The sequence below is a fragment of the Hemicordylus capensis genome, chromosome 3 (genome assembly GCF_027244095.1).
Source record: "Hemicordylus capensis ecotype Gifberg chromosome 3, rHemCap1.1.pri, whole genome shotgun sequence".
Lineage (NCBI taxonomy): Eukaryota > Metazoa > Chordata > Lepidosauria > Squamata > Cordylidae > Hemicordylus > Hemicordylus capensis.
Window position 1 is genome coordinate 213776703 of NC_069659.1, and position 14872 is coordinate 213791574.

The 14872-nt window shown below is 42.5% G+C and overlaps 1 protein-coding gene across 4 annotated transcripts in view; it reads right to left on the reverse strand.

Moving 5' to 3' along the window:
* RASGEF1A (RasGEF domain family member 1A) overlaps positions 1 to 14872 on the reverse strand; it is a 349237-nt gene that overhangs the window by 33420 nt on the left and 300945 nt on the right. The gene's annotated exons all lie outside the window — the stretch shown is intronic.

Consider the following 14872-nt stretch of genomic DNA (forward strand, 5'->3'; position numbering starts at 1 on the left):
AGGTTGGCCACCAGGGGAGAATGAACTGGGGCTGAAGGGATTGGGGGAGAATGGCTGAAGGGATGGGGGAAGAGACAGGGAGAACTAGGGGTGCAGATGCTCTGCACCAGGTCAGCTAGTTTATTTTATTCCCTGTGGAATTAAAGATGAAGTATATATCCAGAAGAATATGGTTCTCTTCTTTGGAATACAGTACAAGAAGATGACTGTACTTTGATCTTCCCAGCTTACTTCTAGAAAAGGATGACTTCTTCCTTTTTCTAGAAAATAACTTCTAGTGTGGCTAGTAAGGACTTGAAAAGGGTTAAGGGAAGGTTCAGCTGAGCAAGGAGTACTCTCACATGATTAAAGTTAACACAACCCAAATCTACTAATTTTTTTAGAAAACCTATACAACAAAACAATGTATGAACAACAGGCATACAGTATAACTCTTCCTGAATAACCTCTAGAGAATTGCTTAATACTGTTTGCCAGTGCCATTGCTCATGTGAACATATCCACATGCTCTCCCTTTCTTAGCTCACACTCTACTATATGCCTTCCCTGACCTTTCATCTCTCTATGAATGAAGTCCCCCGCTCCCCCACTTCATTGTTTGGTCCTGTGGGCAAAGCCACAGTACCCTCAAGGAATCTTTCCTTCTGCCCTTCTTGGAAGCTTAAGAAAGTTTACAATGGTTATGATTAGTTCTCTCAAAGTTGTTGGGAGTGCCAGAAAGCAACAGGAGGGAATTGACTTGTTGCACAAAGATACTTCTATAATTATTGCCTGGAAAGGCTTTTTGTTTTTCATATTTTCTTCTTCAAGTTACAGTGGGAAAATCTTGCCCATTCAAAAAAGAAAAAGCAGATAGCTGGAAAATCTTAAGGCTTACTTCCATCTTCATAAAAAAATATAGTGCTTAGAAAAGCAGTGGATCATATTTGATCACTTTAGCCACATTCTACCTTGCCTTCAGATGTGACATCTAACTGCCAAGCATGCCAGCAGAGACCAACATGCATGGGTTTGATAGGATAAGATTCTTACCCTGCAAAATCAAAGGTAAAGATTGTACATATGGGCCTGCCTATATGCATACCATATCTTTTAGATATTGTTTTCAACACACAGAGGCTAGGCAGGTGGGTATATCAGTTGCTGCAGGTTGAAGGTATTCACTTTCACAAACATGTCCTTAATCTTATTGGCTTCACTTCTGAGCAGACATAATTTCCATAGAGCACGCCTTGCATATTGTCCCAAAGTTCTACAGGAAGCATGTGAAGAAAGAGGCTGAGGAATCTTCTATTGATGACAAAGAATTGTTGTCAAGACCAGACTATACTTGGACCCAGAGCCATATGGTATCTCCTCTTTGGAGGAGGAGAAGGACCCCACTGCTGGCTCTAGCACATACTGTTCAGTATGAACCTTAATCAGTCCAGCAGATGCATGCACACATCAGTTCTTGCTGTCTCTTCCCAAGTGGAACATGGGAATGTGGGATTTTGGGGTTCCAGTCTAACATGTTATCATCTCTGTTTCTGAGATCTTGAGAATGATAGTCCAGACCCGGAGTGAGTATCCAGCTGCGTCTGTCCCCCGAATTTGTAGCTTCTCTGGGTAGGATGTACTCTAGGATAACAACACTGGAGTGTTCCTCAGATAACATTGATTTCATTATCTGAGGAACACTCCAGTGGAACACTCCATCCACTCTTTGGATGGAAAGCTCCCCTACTGATTCAGCATGCCTTATCTAGGACCTCCTCTTGTTGTTTCTTCTGTGCTAAAGAGAGTCCAGCCTTATCAATATGAAGGGCTCAGGATTGGTGGGAACACAACAATTACTTGCAGTGAGAGGACCCAAGGAAGTCCCATAGAACATCCATTCATTCATTCATTCATTCATTCAATTTAACACATTTATACCACCCAAAATGCAAGTCTCTTGCATTCCTCTCAACATAGTGCCCCTTCTGAAATTATTTCAGTGCATGAGAGCAGATGCCATGGCTCTTTCCCACACTAGGGTTGTATCATTTTCTGGAAAGGACAATGATGGCCTAGGAAAAAGCTGGACGGCAGTAACTTCCAAGTGGTGAAAGGAACTCTAAAGTGTCCCTAATTTGCAAACAGAATCTCTTGTGTTTAGCTTGTCTACAAATGCATGTATCACATAAGAAATTATGACCAAGCAAACTTACATTATCTGGACTTCTGAAGGCTTTTAACAACCATTTCCTACCATAACCAGAACTATAATCATCCTTCTTTTAAATGTTTGTTTAATGTATTAATTACATTACTTTATTTCAGATAATTCTGAAATGTTCCTTTTGAAAAATCTTGCATCTGTTGTATTTTATTGTCCACTGAATATACCAGTTTTATATTGACTGTTATTTTTTCCTGTTAATAGCAATCCAGAATGGAATGAAAATATATGATCTTAAATCTCTAAAAGCGAGTGTAATATTTTCTCTCTCTCTTATTACCAGTAGGTGAGCTGCTAACAATGAAACACAGACAATTGATTTTTATAGACTAGCCTATCATGCATGATATTTTAATGCCTAGCAGAGTGAATCCATCATGTTAATGTAGAATCTATGGGAGAATTGCCAAAATCTAAAGCTGACCTGAGAACAGGTGAATTACCTATTGATGGGGCAGCATGTATTGTAGAGCTGGAACTCATAACAGCAGACAGGAGTGGAGCACAATGATGGGAGTTGTATTCCAAAAACCTCTGGGGACCCAAAGTTTGGAACCCCTGTTCTAATTGGTGAGAAGTGGTGCAAAATAGTGGTTAAAGGTGTGAACTGTTAAGTCAGGAAGTCCCTGCTTCAACTCTCACCTTAGTCACCAACCGACTAAACAGACTTAGGTAAGCTATGAGGACAATGATAGTGCCTGTTGTAAAGTTTACAGACATAATGTAAGGCGAAGCTATCAGCTGAAATGTTCTCCATAAAGGACAAATATGGTTATGCAATTGTTTGGATTAAATGAGCTACCAATATCTATATAGTTTTTGTAAAACCCATTTACTTCTGTTCGTATTGAGTAATTGCTAGGTGCAGATGCTTAGTTTTAAACTGGAGTTGATGGGTGGGGGGAGCTTTTCTCTCATGCCTCCTTGGAAATCTTATCCTGCAGTTCTGTGCACATTTAAAGGTAAAGTGTGCTGTTGAGTTGATGTCAACTCCTGGCAATCACAGAGCCCTGTGTTTTTTCTTTGGTAGAAAGAAAAAAGGAGGGGTTTACTATTGCCATCTCCCGTGCAGTATGAGATGATGCCTTTCAGCATCTTCCTATATCGCTGCTACCTGATATAGGTGTTTCTCATAGTCTGGGAAACATACCAGTGGGGATTTGAACTGGCAACCTCTGGCTTGCTATTCAAGTCATTTCCCCACTGCACCAACTAGGTGGCTTTTACCTGGTGGCTTTTAACAAAAAGGAGGAATCCCACTGAGAAATGACTTGATTAGCAAGCCAGAGGTTGCCGGTTCAAATCCCCACTGGTATGTTTCCCAGACTATGAGAAACACCTATATCAGGCAGCAGCGATATAGGAAGATGCTGAAAGGCATCATCTCATACTGCACAGGAGAAGGCAATGGTAAATCCCTCCTGCATTCTACCAAAGACAACCACAGAGCTCTGTGGTCTCCAGGAGTCGATGACACACTTTACTTTAAATCCCACTGAACACAGCAAGAAGTTACTTCTGAATAAACTAGCACAGGACTGCATTGTTTTACATTGTTTTATCTTTGAAATGAATTCATGAATTTCCCCCAATATCCTTTCCTTATAGTTGAGAACAATCAGTGGTATGAGGTGAGCCTCTTATGCAAGTTTGTTTTCTGGGATGGGGTTCAGAGTTAGCAGGTTTGCTGCGTGGTGGAAGATTATCAGTATATTATCATATAATGCACAGTTTCTAGTTAAGATGAGTCACAGCTTTTGCCCACAGACAGGAAAGAGACTCATCCTCCAATCTGTCTGCTCGCACGAGACAGCCAAGCTCAATGTGACAAGTTAAAACAACTGACACAGCTGACAGTGACAGAAAAACAGAATATGGTTGCATGGTCTTAAGTCATAACTGGTTCACTCCTTTTCCTGTTCTTTTGTTCTCCTTCCCTTGCAGGCAAGCTGTCCTATGAGTAGAACTACATGCCATGTACAAAGAAGATGAGAGTGCTTCTGAATTCGGCAGCTCTGTGTTGTGCTTCCCACTTTGACACCATAATGCCTAATTCATTATGTGTTGTATTGTGAGATTACAATATGCATTTCCCCACCTTCTGCTTTATATCATTGGCTGGTGGGGTAAGGAAATGCACATGGTGTCAGGACACAAGACAAATTGAACTAAGCATTTCGGAAAGAGGGATTGACCCAGGGCTGCTATTGTCGGTGGCTGCCCCTATTCTCTGTAATATGGGGATCTGCTGTTAGTTGAGCCAGTATTTACCTGGCAAGGCTGCAGTGATGTAGCTGGAAAGCATTCACTTTATCCCTGAGGGCATATGCTCCACACTATATAAACCATTAGGACTGGAAAAGACTCCCACCTGAAACCTTGGAGAGATGCTGCTGGTCCGTGTAGATAATACTGATCTAGATGGACCAATGGGTCTACCGGTATAAGGCAGCTTCTTATGTTCTTATATTCCTATTTTAATGTGTATACAAGTGCAACAGGGTTCATTAGATTCCAGCCTCCCCCTGCCGCCACCCTCCGTATTTCTGTAACTTAGGGCCAAACTAGTCATTAGGCAGGAGACAGTCTCCTGACATTAAAAAACAACAACTTTAAGAAGCTGCATGAGGCTGCCAGTTTGTGCAAATGAATGAGGGTGCGGGTGGGTGGGCTGCCTATTTCTTTCCACTTCCTGCCATTTGTCTACTCAACATGATCACCCTCCCCAAGTTGGTTTTCTTTCTGAACTGGAAAAGATATGAGTTGAAGTTGCTGTTATTCGGTAATAAGTATAGCTGGATTTGTTGTGAGGTAAAACATTCTTTAAAAAAAATTATCATTGTTTCGATCTGTTCACTAACATACCGTGCTTCAGAAGTTAGGACAAGATAGAGTGTAAATGAATTCAGGATACCACAGGTGGTGAAAAAGCCTTCATTGATGTGCAAATGGAGAGGCAGGCAATGAGTTTGAGAAGAGGGCTGCTATAAGGGTATCCCTATTGTTCATCGGTGAAATGCTGGGTTTAGAAGAGGGTGCTTTCTCCATTGCACTGGTGTATCAACAGTGCATAAATTCGTGTTCTGGTAATGCATCAAGTGCCTGCTACTTTGTGCTACCTCTCATTTTTTAAATTAGGAAGAGCTTTAATGGTTTCTTGCACAAAATGTAAAAGATTTCCCCTATATTCTGCTGGAGAAAACAGGGGCATCACGCTGTCGGCATATGTTGTGCAAGAGCTGCCTTTGCTACACCTAAGTACAAATAAACAGTCATGTAAGCACCTCTGCCCTGTCAATGACCCTTATACCAACAAGCTATTCCACATTCTTTTGAGCCGGGCAAAATATAATTCAGTCTTCCACACTAATTCTAGTTAATTCTAGTTAAGTTCCGAGCCTTAAGTACTCTATTCCAAGCCACCTATATAGTTCAGGAAGTTATGTAAAGCAGTTCCAGTATAACGTCAAAATATTGGCTCTTCAAAGACTGTGATGTGAGAACCATAGATAACCCAGTTGGTTAGTTCAGGCAGGACCATCAATTTCCATTTTATTTATCGATACAGTCATTACACTTCTATACCGCCTAATCCACAGTCTCTATGCCGTTTACAGATTCATTTATCATGATCAGGGAAGTTTTCTAAGAGTATTCGGATGAACTGGGGAATCATGAACACTTTTTCTTTAGATACTTTAATGCTTTCTCTGAAGCTATGCTTTCTCAGCCATCATGCTTGCTGAGAAAGCTGTTCCGGCTTTCTACAGCATCAGAGGTCTGGTCTACACAAACAGCACCAATTAGGTATCCCTGGGAGAACAATACTAGCCTAACCTCCTTCTTGAAATGCTAGTTTTTATGTGTAGCATTTTTGTTCATGTAGAAAGGTGTTCAACTTCAGACATGAGCTCCTGTTTTATCACCTGCAGTCTGAAACTGTGCAATCTGGGAACAGTTTTTCTGTCTCTTTTGCTGTTTGTCTACCAGCAGTTATGGTCTCCTGACATGCTTCTGCATGGAGACCAATATGTTTTGTTTGCCTCTTTACAAATTAATGGCTAGTGTTGCATTCCCATTTTCTTACAGACAGAATGTTGGCAAGGCAACAAGGCACAAAGGCATATGTGGTATTTCCCTGGCATTCTGGAGAAAAGCAGGACAAAACACTTCTGTAAAAAAAATAAACAGAAATATTGTGTAGCATGCAAACATCACAAAAGTTCAATGAATTAAGAAAGGAAGTAGAACAGGACTTGATCCAGACTTAGTTAGAGCACATAAACCAGTCTGGGGCAGTTTATTTAATGCTGAGTTTGGATTCAGCAATGATGCTCACAAGATGGCTTTAGGCAATTCACTGTCCTTAAAGTATTTCTGGCAATGTTCTTGTGAGGCTATATGCTGCTCTGAGCTCTTTGGAGAAAAGGCAAATATAGGTGGTAGGGAAATCTGGTGCAGTTCTCTTCTGGGACTGTGCCCTCTCAGTCTGCATGATAGGGTGTGTGAGGGTCCAGCCTACTTCAAGGTACCTTTCCTGCTAACACACATTTGATTAACCAGGATCTGAGACACTCTCTCACTTCTCCCTGTTCTTGTTTGTAGTAGTGTGTGTGGGGGGGGAGGGGCGGGTCTCCCTTTAGGTGATGTGAGAGAAGAAATAAAATGTACTTGTTAAAACTAAATTACAGGACTTATTGTTTAACAAATGCTCTCTAAGCGTGAAGTTTACAAGTTCTAGAGGTAGATAAGTGTGGTGGTTTCAAAGTGTTGCCATAGGTTACAGAGATGTTAACAGTCTTTTCCCACTCTGGGCTTAGGGTGCCTTGCTTGGTTACAGAGTTTCTGCTCAGCCTCCCTCCTGAGGTCTTTTGGGTTTCCCCCTGAACAGGCCTTGGCTTTCCAGTGGAGAACAGACGCACCCCTCCCTCCACACAAGCCCCACTTCTCTCTTCCCCAGAGAAATGTCCCTTGTTCAGAACCATTCTCCCTCCAAGCCTCCGGCTCCCCTTCTCCCCTCTTCACGATCTGGAGGAGAAACTGTCCTCCAACTAACCAACCAAGGGATTTCTAACTGTCCCCTATCTCCCACTCTCACTGCTGCCTCCTTTTCCTTGTCCATCCTTCAGGGGTCTCACTACTGCTGCCGCCACTCCATCTCCGGCACAGATTTAGACACTGCTATAGACATAGATTCCAAAAGACATAACACAATATATAAATTTAATAACCAATACTAAAAAATGGCAAAACGTCACAGGATGCAACAAATGGGAAATGTCTCCTTATCAAGAAGATGCAAAGTTTATTCTTTAATGCATTAGCTTTTCGTGTGCAAAGATGTGGGGGTACTATTCTATGAGTGATTATGCATTCATCCTAATGAGGGGAGACCATATATTTCTCTTTATAATTAAATTTGCACACCTAAGTTAAAAGAGGCACAGGGATCTAATTTGAATACTAATTATAACACAGATGTGCAAATGCATTTTCCTTTAGAGTTTTCTGCGAATAGCTGAGGAGACTTGACCCATTTTGGGATAGCAGCACATAGGGAGTTAACCCTCCCCCCTCACATTGTTTTCCTGATGAAAATTGTCCTCTGAAATGGGTATTTGCCTCATTAGGGGCACAGAAAGATGTATTCCTGTAACTTCACCACAATGTGTAGTTTGGCCCTCTGAAAATCAGATGATAGGAAACAGACAACAGGGGAATGCTTCTGCCTTCATGCCCTGCTTGTAAGTTTCTTAGAGGCATTTGCCTGGTCACTGCTACAATCAGAAAGTGGGACTAAATGGAGACATGTGACTTGAGTACAAGGCCTGAGCCCCAGATTCAAGAGCATTCCTTTACTCCCACACCATCCACTTCAGAGAAAGCAGACTCTCTAAGTCATTTGAGAGATAAGTGACTTCGGCATGGCAGCTAACTGAATCCAAGACAGAAGTGGGGTCTGAGCCCCAACCATCAACCCGCCCCAGATCATTTTTATTTCAATTAGTTCCACCCACATTGATTTCTAAGTCACAGATCAACCCCACCCAATTCATTTCCCCAATATTTGTTCTTCTCCACTTCCACCTCTGCAAAAGAAAAAGAAAGAAAGAAAACCCGCGGTTTCCATCACTGGGTATCAATGAGGCAGCCTAAGTGAGTCCTTTCTCTCCTCCAGTCTATAACCTGATCCTCCATTAATCCCTCCTCTGTTCTTCTAGCTCCCTATGCCTAGGTGGGAGAACAAAAGTCCTGCAATTTTTAAAAAGGCCAATCAGCAGGTAGTTAGCCAGCCAGCAGTGCGACCAGTGAGCCCACACATACACCCTCTTCCATGACATGTACAGAGTACAGGTGCTTATGCAGTATTTGTCTTATTTGTAATGCCAGACAGGGAGTGCTCTCTGTAAAACGTAAACCGCAGTTGTGAGAGTGGACCAGGAGTGAATAACTTGTCAAGTATCTATGGCTGCACACCATTAGTTGGAAGGAAGCAGCGGATGAGCTTATTATAGTGGTTTGTAATTAACTTTGAATGCCATTTTGAAAAACATGACAAAATACATACTGCAGCATGAGGACACTCAACCTAGTGCATTCCTCTGAGTTTGTTGCCCTTAAAAGGGACAAACTTGAGCCAGCCTTTAAAGAATCTTGATGTACGAAGTTAGAATTGCGACTCTTGGAAAAACCATTTGAACTCTCTTTAAAAACAAGCCACCTTGTTTTGATTCTTTGGATGGGTAGTGACCACATTTTCAAATGTATCTGCACCCATGAGGCTTTTTGTCTTTTTTTTTTTTTTTTAAAAAAGAGTAAAAATGACAAAACATTAAAGTGAGATTATAGCAAGAAAAGACTGCAATCTGCACAGAACTATTTAAGCAGCTGCATGTGGGCTGTATGTTGTTTGTCCTTTTAATAGGTTCTTATGTCTACTGTGGAGCGGGGAGGCGGGGGGCGGCGGCGCACTGAAACACAATTTGCAGAGTCACAGATGAATGTTGCTGGATTGCACCCAAGATTATAGGTGAGAAATGATTCACATAGAACCCTCCATACATTCATTAGAACATAAGCATGTCAGAGAGAAAGCTAGAACTTTGTGTGTGCAGGGAGTTTAAGTGGGGGAGAACACCCAAATGTTCAACCGCTCAACTTCAATCTGTAGTGGTACAGAACTGCATCATGTAAACCTGCTGACAGAATGAACGTTCCTCCTCCTATCTAGACTCAAGGCCATTTAACAATGGGTGGTGACTCCCCACCCCCACCCCAAGGAGCACTATTTGTGTCAAGCAGGACCACTACATGGGATTGTACATGCCGTTTTTATAGCTGCCATGCTGGCAAAAATTGCAGTACCAATGGCTACATCCCTTGCAAGGTGCTGGTTTTCAGAAATGGCATTTCCACGAAAGTGCGAGGATCCTATAGGGGGTTGGTGGAAAGGTTAAAACTTTGTGTTTTAAAAATTGCCCACTTGCCCATTTATTTTGTGGGTTGTGTGGTAGGGCACTATGGGTGTGGTAGGACAACTTTGGTGTCCCTAGGAACTACCAATGGGAACATTGGGTGTTTTGAGTTTCCTCATTGTTCCCTTTGGCTGGAACACTTGAAATGTTTCAGGTTTGTTCCATTGAAACAGCCGGGGTTGATCACTGTTTCAACAAAGTGTTTCAGCCGTCTGCCTTTTGTTTCAAGCTCAAAACAGAACACAAAATCTGTTTTGTGTGCATTCCTAGCTGACTCTTAAACCACGCTCCTTTCCATTCATGTAGCTTTTGTCTGAATAGACAAATGCTGTACTTGGGGAGAGATTCTCTCTCTGATTAACAATGCTAGGCACCTGGAATTCTCAATCACAGGGATGATCACTTCCTGAGTGTAGTGTTTGTCTCTGCAGACAAAAGCTGTGAGGATGGAAAGGAGAGGCATGGTTTAAGAGTGTGTCAGTGTAGGAGCAGGGCTTACCAATGCAGATTCATTAATGCTTAACCTGTGTACAGGATCCACAGTTTGAATAAGGTGTGAGCATGGCTAAAGTCTACATGGATTAGTCTAGGGTAACTCTGCTCAGCACCCCTGAACCATATATTTTTGACGTATGTCAGTTTGACTATCATGAGTTTCTCCAAGGATTTCTTGGAATTGTAGTTTGGTAAGGGGTGCTAAGGATTCTCTGAGATGCTTCTCACAATCATCAGGGTATGTTGGCGGGTGGGGGTGGGGAAGGCAAGGTAAACCGTAACTTCCCCACAGACAATCAAGGGGGAGGTAAGCAGCCCTGCTCCATGAAGCACGGAGCAGGCCAGAGGGATATGGGGCCGGAACTTTTTGTTCCAGCCTCCGGGCATTCCGCAATGGAATACATGGCCCACATATGGCATTGGGGGATTCTCCCGGCAGATAGACACTCTATGTGCCCATCTCTGTCTCTCCTCGGGCTGAACTCAGCCCAAGGAGACACATGGGTCCCAGCTGCCAGGTTAAGGGTGTGAGTGCACCCTTAACATTGGCTAGCAACCGAGTTGGTTTGGAGGGTTAGGCAGGAGAGGAGCGGAGGGATGCATGATGATCCTGCCGCTTCTCACGACCAGCCTAACCCAGGCTGGGTTGCCCCAGCCTGGATTAGGCTGGTCATGAGAACAGCTTCTCTGTTAGACACCCCTAACTTGCCTCATAGCACTGCAGTTCCCAGAATTCCCCAGGGAGAGGAACTGAGTGTTAAACCAGTTTCGGTCTGTGGTGTGGATATGCCCTCTATTAAGTAAAAGTAAAGTTGTGCTGTCGAGTCGGTGTCGACCCATGGCGACCACAGAGCCATGTGGATTTCTTTGGTAGAATACAGGAGGGGTTTACCATTGCCATCTCCTGTGCAATATGAGATGATGCCTTTCAGCATCTTCATATATCACTGCTGCCCGATATAGGTGTTTCCAATAGTCTGGAAGTTCCAGCAACTTCTTGCTCCCCAGGCAAGTTACTTCCCCGCTGCACCTCTGTAGCCTACTGTATTTTGAAGTCGGTTGTTTTTGCATTTTGTGTGAATGTGGTTCTCAGTTCTAAGTGCATGACTTCAACACTATTGAAACTTACTGTTTTCCCTTTAGTTTCAGGCTGCTAAAAAGTGCTGTATAATCACTGTAATGTGATTTAGGGTGAGATCCTAAGATAACTTGTGTTCAATGTCAAATGGGATTCAATCTTCAAATAAAAGGTAGAATGAGAATGGCTTCATTTAAAAAATGTACACACACACACACACACACACACACACACACACACACACACACTCATCTTAATAAAGATGGCTAGAATGAGAAAATTTATCTGGCACAACAGGAAAAATACATGGAACGAAAAGGGGAGAAATCTTAAGCTTTGGGGTTGAAAATTACGCCCCATTTAGTTTTTAAAAACTGTTAAGAATTGGGGGGGGGGGAGAAAAACCCATAAACCTTTAGAACAAATTAAGATGACACAAAAGGAGGTTTGGTGCATTAAAAGAAGAAAAAGCAAAGTGGATTCCTATAGGGCCTAAACTTGTTGCTAAGAGACATGTTCAATTAAAGGAGGGTGGGGGGGGAGAGAGCAAGAAAAAGACTAAAATAGGAACTGTTACTTAAAGATCAAGAATGCAGTGATATTTTCTGGGGAAGAAGAGAAAATATTTTTCCTTTCAGCTCATACTGTTCAATCTGGAACGTTTTGTTTGTTTGAATATTTGCTGAAATGTTTGCTTGCACTGGGCATGGGTTGCCGTTGAGTACATTCCATTCCTAACCTCTAGAAAGCTGCTGTCTTGAAAGCACACACATCTCCTTGTGCACCAAACAAACCTCTGTATCAAACAAGCCTCCAAGGAGCTGCACGTAGATCTCCTCATTCCTTTCCCCTTTTTCACTAGCCTCTCTTGCCACTTTCCTGCTACTCTTGAGCACGGCTGAAAAAAACTTGTTATGCTCATAAAAAAACCTTCTGTTTGGTTTCTTTCAGTGCTGGCCTGAAAGGTTACTGCGATTTAGTAGCCCCTGCTGAGGCAACTATCCAGGCTGTGCCACAGGGAATGATAGGAGGTGAGGAAGTATGTCTCCATAATGTTGTGATAACATGGCCTCAGTAATACTAAGGGTGTGTCCCAACCAGAGGTTTTCCTGTATGATGTGCTACAGAAAATCTCTTGCCAACTGGCCAGAACATTGCTGCTCTGGCCAGAATTTCGTGTTACTTGTTGGTTGCCAAAACAGAAAGATGTAAAGCCAGGAAAAAAAAGTGCAATGTTTTCATTATTTATGTTGCCAATAGTGTAACTAGAAGCTGAGTAAGGCACCACCTTGGGTATGTGATGCAATGTAGACAGGAGCACAAAAAGGGTAATATATTGAACTTTGGCAGGGGGAGTGCTAAATGCATATGGGACTGAAGTTGAGCACTCTGTCAACCATCTTTCACCTGCTGTCGTCCCTGTATCAACAAGTGGGCACTGAAGGGCAGGACGTTTCTGGTATGTCGGGTTCAGACCCCTCGGATCAATCTGGCTCAGAGGGGACCAACTGCACAAGCCTGGGCTCTTTCCCCCAGGGCTCCTCCTCACTGCTCAGTTCCATGTCAAATTTCATGCAGATTGGACCAATGGTTTCAATTTTATGACCAAAAGGATGTTCAGTTTCTGCCTGATGCATCTCTACAGGGCATAGTGCTTCCCCAAAATGTCACCTACTGAAAGGTGGTACCTTCTAGAAAACTGGCAGATGATTCCTATGCAGCACTCCCATGCCTGTATAATATAATATTTTTCACTGCATATCTTGAAATAAAGAACAAAATGTGCATGTTGTGTTAAATGTAGTTAAAAGCTTTGGAAATAATAGCACAAATGGATTTAGAAGCATTGATAGGGTACCTTCTGGGATTTTTACAAATCCTTGGGAGCTACCTGACTACCAATTACAATGCAATTAAAGCAAAGCATAATTTATTTTGTAAGCTGGCAGAATTCTAAGAACCCTTTCCTTTTGACCTCATAAAAGCATTTCTAATTTCCGGCTGGCAGAATTCTAACAACCATTTCGGTTTTAACTCATAAAAGCTGAACATTTCTAATATTCTGCTGGCAGAATTCTAAGAACCTTTTCTCTTTTACTTCAAACAAGCTGAGCATTTCAAATATTCTCCTGCTTTGAGAGTTGTGGGCTACATTGCATGGATTGTCAGATTTGATTGTGGGAGGAGAAGGAGAATGGGTTAAAAGGATGGGATTTTAAGGAATGGTCCATTTTTATCCTAAAATAAAGGCCCATGCTGATCTGAGATACACAAAGGGGCTATTCATACGATCCCCTGTGTTTGCCATCAGTCAGGCAGGTGTATATGTGGGGGGGTCAGGGTTCAATCTACCTTCCCCCAGTCAACCTCTCCAAGCCCCTGTGGTGCCCAAGCTGCACACCCACATGACCTGCGCTGACTATCCATGCTACTCCCAGCAACATGGGTAAACAGAGAATCCCACACTGGGGGATTCCTCCAAGGGGCGGGCACTCTAGGGGCCCATCTCTGTGTCAGCATGAGCTGCAAGCAGCTTGCACTGACACACAATCCCAGGAGCAGCTGAGTTTAGTGCCTCCATGCCTCCGGGATCCACACAGATCCCAGGAGTTCTCGAGAGCAGGCTTGGCTGCTCGTGAGAACATCATCATATACCCATATTACCAGATTTATTTTTTTTTGTTCTTATCTGCAAGGGACAGGTGCCATATTAAATATCTCTCACAGAAGCATGCAAAGCAAGGCCCTTAAGCCACTGCCAAGCCTCATCCCAGTCCATAAGTGCATATTCATTTCTAGCACATTAAAGTTGAAAATATGGTAACTTATTTTAGGTTGTATGAGATTTGCTCCTCACTGAGCAAATGCTAGCATCAGCAAATCAGTTTGGTGAGATCTGGTGGCTGAAATGCTCCATTAAAGAATTTTGGAAATGTCAATGACTGACATCCTAATATTGCACTTCTTCAGTGACACTTTGCTAGCACAAGGCAACTGCACTAGCTCCTACTTGCACTACTTACACTAGCTACTAGACTAGTTTTGTACTGATGCAAGCATTTTTGTACTTGCACAACCTGTGAGACACCTCATATGTCTTAAAGGGAACTTCTGTGCAATAGCCCCATTTTGAAGTGCCATACCATTGTGCAGCTATGTGATTTTCATCTGCTACTGCAGCTTTGCTTGTTGCAGTAGTAGTAGTAAATTTATTACGGTCCTTAGACCAGCTTAACATTTAAAATTTGACAGCAAAAAAATCCAAGTAAAATTGATCCATATGGCCAGGATGATTCTTTAAGAGAGGAGCAATGAACTTAATACGAGCATCCCTATGGAATTGACAATACAGAATAACATGAACAACTGACTCTATATCCCCTGAGCCACAAAGGCAACGATGCAATGCATACGGAGAGTGCAGAGGGAAGGGCATTCAATCGTGCAAGGGTCAATGCTCTCCCAAACTTAGCTAAAAACATATGATCTAAATATTCAGCCGGTTTGTGACTGAAATTTTGGGAGCCTATATTTTAAATCTGTTACCTCTATTAATGTGGCCGAGTTTTGTTTTGTTGCATCCAAACTTCGTAGAGCTTGTATTAGCAATTTGAATATTTT